Source organism: Rhinichthys klamathensis, unplaced genomic scaffold, assembly GCF_029890125.1.
Source record: "Rhinichthys klamathensis goyatoka isolate OS25496 unplaced genomic scaffold, OSU_Roscu_1.1 h1tg000241l_1, whole genome shotgun sequence".
Classification (NCBI taxonomy): domain Eukaryota; kingdom Metazoa; phylum Chordata; class Actinopteri; order Cypriniformes; family Leuciscidae; genus Rhinichthys; species Rhinichthys klamathensis.
The window spans coordinates 263489-270000 of record NW_026606763.1 but is presented as its reverse complement, the minus strand read 5'-3'; the positions used below and the strand labels follow the sequence as shown (position 1 = coordinate 270000).

At 39.9% G+C, this 6512-nt stretch overlaps 1 long non-coding RNA gene across 3 annotated transcripts in view; it reads right to left on the bottom strand.

Annotated features, from left to right (window-relative positions):
- LOC130100416 (uncharacterized) overlaps positions 1 to 5535 on the bottom strand; it is an 8831-nt gene extending 3296 nt beyond the window's left edge. The window contains exons 1-2 of one of the 3 annotated variants that reach the window (XR_008808873.1): positions 5469 to 5535; positions 1817 to 1892 (exon numbers count right to left, since the gene is read on the bottom strand). This is a non-coding gene — a long non-coding RNA (uncharacterized LOC130100416). Of the gene's footprint in view, positions 1 to 1816; positions 2513 to 5468 lie in introns of those variants that run through there. The other 2 variants (XR_008808872.1, XR_008808871.1) reach the window with 2 other exon arrangements.
- Between the last annotated feature and the right edge of the window lie 977 nt (positions 5536 to 6512).

The window sequence follows — 6512 nt, the reverse complement described above, 5'->3', positions numbered from 1 at the left end:
ATCTATCTATCTATCTGAAGTACCACTTTCTGCTCTTTTTTTAATGTTCATATGAGCAGTTGTCCATAAAGTGCCACCAGAGGTCATGCTGGCATCAATGCTGTCTGTGCAGTTCACTTCCCGACCAGCAGAGGTCAACAGCGTTTAACATTTAAACATCATTGCACTAGGCAGAAAAACATCAGAGATCCTGGAACGGGCGCAATGAGTGGGCCATAGATAACTGCACAAAAACACAGACCACCCATTAGATTATGTTTATAACAAAGCTTTAAAATACCACCCCCCTCTCTCTCTCTCTGTCTCACTGAGTCTCATCCAGCCGTTCTGTAAACATACGCTTCAAAAACGGTGAACATGAACTTAAATCATCCGATTCTAATGAGTCACAGGATGAATCAGATGTTTGGTAATGAAGTTAAATGTAAAAACAGAGGGTTCAGTGGAAAGTCAAATCCCCTTACAAAAGAGTATTGTTTGCAGACCATGGTACAGTGATGGTATTATCAGTAAAACCATGGTAGGCCTATTCATTACTCATACTCAAAGCCACCAAATCACCAAAAGGCATTTTAAGTATAGTAGGGTCTATACTGTAGGGTCTTAATGATTTAAAATATATCCAAGTAGACACTGGTCCAACAGTTTAATTCAAATCCACGGCGATGTTTATGTCCTTATGTTAAATTAATGATGAAAGGGGGCTCCAGTACTCAATCAAAGCAGACCAATCAGAATTGCGAGTAAAAACAGCTGCGCGACAGCTGATTACTTACATTTACGCTGGTGGAATAAGTTAACTGGGGCAGAGGGGATATAGAGATAGAGAGGATTGTACATCCCATGGTAGACAGACTGTCCGGTGAAAAAAAGGAAAGACTTTGAACTAATGACATTGATGTTGTGGGCAGGAATGCCAAGAGCTCAGCTGGGAGAGAGAAAGAGAGAGAGAGAGAGAGAGAGAGAGAGAGAGAGAGAGAGAGAGACACTTACTGAAACAGACAGATCAAATGTAACACCCCTCGTGTTTTACTGCAGGGGAAAAGAGGATCGAAAGCGACAAAGAAAAAGGTTACTAGAGGAGAGGAAAGCCACTGGATACAGAACTGTATTTAAACTGAAAACCATGTGCTTTTTACTTTTACAGGTAAAAGATTTTTGTCTGAATGCTATAACAGACAACATTTACATGTCTAAATTTTTGTTGCATGCCTGCTAGTTCTTTATTCTAGCAGAGTTAGGATAAGTGTGTCCCAACATTGAAACTAACGCAAAAGAGCTTGGATGATGTGCTTATATGCATAGGCAGTGTTGGGGAAAGTTACTATTAAAAGTTACTTTTCTAGTTACTTGAAAAAAGTAATTGATTACGCAACTGACGTTACTTGTAATGCGTTACCCCAAACACTATGCATAGTTAGTAGCATGTAGCATGCTATTTGGCCTATTATTATTAACCACAATCCTTTGCACAGCAGCGGAGGTGGAGCTTGTGACGTTTTTGCTGAAATAATAAGAAAGGTAAAACACTGAAGCTGACACATTTTTAAATGTACAAACCAAAAAATATTAAAGACAATATACTGTATAACTAGATGCTAATGCTAAAGGCCCCGATAGACTTCAAACGAAATGAATTACCTCGTAGCTTGGTTCATGGCTTAAAACGCTTCAGTGAAGACTTTTTTTTAAATCCCTATGGGAGAAATGAATGGGAAAAAAAGTGGGCGGGCACAGTTGCACTCTATTGGTTGAGCCAATGTTGCTGCTGTGTTAGGCTTAGCAGTAAAAGTACATTAAACATTGAAAAAAATACACACTATACCTTTAAGGAGTAGGACTGGAAAGGTCGTAAACCTGACAAACTTCAGCAACATCCAACAGCAACAACCCTGAAAAACAAAGAAGAAGAAATGGTTCAAAGAACGGAACAAAAATGAAAGATCAGCGAGGACACGAAATAAGTCATGGGCAAATATTTAGATTCCGTCGACTGCCTCACATCTGCCTCCATCATGATGACGTCGCTAATTGACTGCTCATCTGTTTGGTTGGAAGAAAAACAGGGAAGATAGAAGATATTTTCCCTCACTGTTTACCTTCGAGGATAAAGCCCGTTTTTCTGTTGCCCTATGCATAGTTTCACTGATTCACTTGTTTACATCTGCAGTTCGCATCGAGTACACTACGTCCAGAAACGCTCTGTTTTGACCACAAAGCTTAAATTTCTGTGGTGTAAAATGTCGTAAATTGGCACACAATGCTCCTGTGTGAGAGTAAAGTGGCATTAGCAGTTCTCTCCTGCCTGCCAATCTGGAATGAGTTAGCCATGTTGTTTTGAGCAAGTTCTGCTTATAATTGAAAAGAAAGGCTGGTTTAGATCAGAATTTTGCTCCAAAGCTTGAAATTAAAAAGATAACAGTGCTATTTAAACTTCTGTTTTTGCTTCTATGTTCTTGAAGGATTTTGAGTGGTTGTTAGCTTAATGCTAAGTGTATTTTATGCTGTTCTGTGTCTGGTTGCTAATGTGTTGGTAAGTGGCTAAAGGATTTTTTTTCTCTCAACGAGCCGCATGATTTGAGGTATTATTAATGTTTGTAGTATGAACAGTGTGGGGTGAAAGATATTTTAGAGAGACTAAAAACAAAAAAAAGTCACTCTTGTGTCTCCATTATTGGTTGCAGCACAGCTGTAGCCTGTAAATCTTAGCGCCTTTGATAGATTCAAATAAACATGGAAAAAAACATGCTTGGATAGATGCTGTATTTTTGCTAAGTCATATTGATAGAGAAATGTTAAACACAAAGCAGAAAGATTTTTTTTGGTGTTTTTTTTTTTTTGTCTTGGTTAATTAAATTTTCAGGAAATTACTGGTGGCATATTGCCAAGAATGATGACAATTACTTGGTTTCCCGCAATTTATGTGGAGATATTTTCCTAAAGGCCAAAATGTTTGTCATTTATACAGGCAATTCACATGCTAATCATTTCTGCTGAACACAAAAGAAGATATTTTGAAGAATGTCGGTAACCAAACAGTTGATGGACCCCATTGACTTATAGTATTGACCATATAAGATATGATTGACCATACTATTTACTCAATGGGGCCCATTAACTGTTTACTCTGCTCTGATTGGTCAGATGGCCCAGTCTGTTGTGATTGGTCTACTCTGCTCTGATTGGTCAGATGGCCCAGTCTGTTGTGATTGGTCTACTCTGCTCTGATTGGTCAGATGGCCCATGTCTGTTGTGATTGGTCTACTCTGCTCTGATTGGTTAGATGGCCCAGTCTGTTGTGATTGGTCTACTCTGCTCTGATTGGTCAGATGGCCCAGTCTGTTGTGATTGGTCTACTCTGCTCTGATTGGTTAGATGGCCCAGTCTGTTGTGATTGGTCTACTTTGTTCTGATTGGTCAGGTGACCCAGTCTGTTGTGATTGGACTACAGCTCTGATTGGTCAGATGGCCCAGTCTGTTGTGATTGGTCTACTCTGCTCTGATTGGTCAGGTGACCCAGTCTGTTGTGATTGGACTACTCAGCTCTGATTGGTCAGATGAGCCAGTCTGTTGCAATTGGTCTACTCTCCTCTGATTGGTCAGATGGCCCAGTCTGTTGTGATTGGTCTACTCTGCTCTGATTGGTCAGATGAGCCAGTCTGTTGTAATTGGTCTACTCTGCTCTGATTGGTCAGATGGCCCAGTCTGTTGTGATTGGTCTACTCAGCTCTGATTGGTCAGATGGCCCAGTCTGTTGTAATTGGTCTACTCTGCTCTGATTGGTCAGATGACCCAGTCTGTTGTGATTGGACTACTCTGCTCTGATTGGTCAGATGGCCCAGTCTGTTGTGATTGGTCTACTCTGCTCTGATTGGTCAGATGAGCCAGTCTGTTGTAATTGGTCTACTCTGCTCTGATTGGTCAGATGGCCCAGTCTGTTGTAATTGGTCTACTCTGTTCTGATTGGTCAGATGACCCAGTCTGTTGTGATTGGTCTACTCTGCTCTGAATGGTCAGATGACACAGTCTGTTGTGATTGGTCTACTCTGCTCTGAATGGTCAGATGACCCAGTCTGTTGTGATTGGTCTACTCTGCTCTGAATGGTCAGATGACCCAGTCTGTTGTGATTGGTCTACTGCTTACAGCACGTGCTGGAAATTAAACGTCCATTACAATATCTGGATTTCATCTCCAAAGCTTCCTCAGCACTTGATACACTGTGATACCACAAATAAAAATTTTGAGAGCGGGTCAAAGTTGTTCGCGGGTAGCCAAAGAATAGGCTTCCATTATGCAAATTTGTTACAAACCTACATTATGTTTGTAACAGGAATTGAGACTGGAATTACTAACAACTCGTTCCAGGCAGTTTAGATTTGATTCTTTCTTTTGGGAGACAATAACTCCATTTGTTGTGCACTTTGATTTTGGAAACTTTGAAGACCTTTTACTTTCACCAAAATCTATATTACACACTACATGAAAGGTAATATCCGAAAAGGCACAATAGACGGTTCTGATGTTTGTAAAGAAGAATGTTGAAATGTGTTCATTTCAATAAAAATCAACAGCTGGGAAAAACGCCCAAAGTTAGAGAAACCCTGAGTGTGGCTCCATGTTTGTCTTCTGTATAAACTTGCACACTGCTGTTTTCCATAGAGGTGTGCGACCTTAAGATAAGAGCAGACTTCAGTCTTTAGACTAAATCGTTTTGTAGGAAATAAATTCTGTGACGTACAAGCAAAGAATTTGCTGGGGCCCCACTCTGTGCTCATGGGAACTGTTGGATTGATTAAAACGGGTCCTCTTTGAACTGTGCAACAATTTTCCTGTTTTTCAGAGAAAGTTTCCCCTCGGGAAACCAGTTCAGATGACTAAGAATGGGAATCGAGCTCGTTTTGAATAAATACTGTCTGGTTAGCACAGTGTCTGGGCGTAGCAGAACGCTGAAATGTTAGCATCAAAATTAATGGATCTTGACATAAGTATTTGGACAATTAAAATGAGAGCTTCGTATCCTCAAAAAGACAATAAAACAGAAGCAGTGATGGAAGAAATAACGATTTTAGGAGGAACATCTAGTTTCTCTTGAAAAAATCCTTTCCCCTGTAAATATTTGGATCTTTCTTGACAGCCCCCGTTTTTATAAAATATAAATATATGGAAATATGTACTATATAGTATATAAATATGTGTGTGTGTGTGTGTGTATTACAGTATGTTGACACAGTTGACAAATCAGTGCAGTCAAGACAAGTGTTAATGTCCAGAAGTCCTATCAAAATATTGTGAGTGAGTCTTTTGCTTTTCTTTCCTTGTTTACGTTTCCTTCGGGTATTTGAACAATCATGAGACTTACTCATCTGGTGTGTCTAGGTCACTACATTATGAAAGTTAACAACAGCAAAAAAAAAAAAAACCTTAAAGGGATAGTTCACCCCAAAAAAATGTGTCATCATTTACTCACCCTCATGTTGTTCCAAACCTGTAAGATTTTCTTTCTTCTGTTGAACAAAAAAGAAGATGAATTTAATTAGAAGACTAGAATTTAACGCACCCGTATGTTTTTTTTCCTACTATGGAAGTCAATGGATGCCATCAACTGTCTGTCGCTCGTAAAGACAGTCTTGTCGTCACCTACTGGCGTATCGATGTAACCTGCAGAAAGGGGTTTGGTGAGTGGTAGTTATAGTGATAATTACCTTAATCAGAACTCCTAATAAAGATATTGCTGCTTCTATTAAAGCACAGCTGTAGTCTTAATAAGCTGGCATTTGAGTCCGGGGTGAATCATTTATATAACTTCTGCTTGGAATTCTAAAAACCGGTCATTACTGCTAAAGTAAAGGAACACAGTGATCCTGTTAAACATAATTAAGATCCCACGGAGAGGTCAGAATGGATACCACAGTATTAAAATGGCCAAGGGCAGATGCCAAACAGTTTATTGGTCAGTTGGGGTCTAACAGAGGAGCCACAAACAGTCAGTCTCATTAGTGGTAACAGATGAACAGAGGTCATTTACATATATGGTGGAAGTCTTAAAAAGGCCCAGTATTCAACTGAATCTTCTAGAAGAGATGGAGTCTGGTTAGAGGAGTGGGAGGCATGGTTGGTCTTCTGGGACACGGGCTGTATTAATATTTGATATTCGTTTTTCCACTGTGTCCTGTGAAACGTGGCGGACCGTGACTGTGACTGGAGTCGTTGTGGCACGGGGACTCGGAGGACAAGCTGGCGGCCAATATTCACTTGCTGTATGTTCTCGGGAAAGGTCAATGTACAGCATACCTGAACTCCCTCAGAAAATGACCTCTGAATGTAAAACAAAATACATCAGAAGTGTAGCTTAATAGCAAATTATACCTGTTAAAATTGTACCCTTATATAGACTTCAATACAGAAACTATAAAAATCTATACCAGCTGAGTGTACCCAGATGAACGTTATAAACAGCCCAAACTCCCAGCTGGAGCTGCTGATTCGCTTCTTTACCCACATGTGCATGATC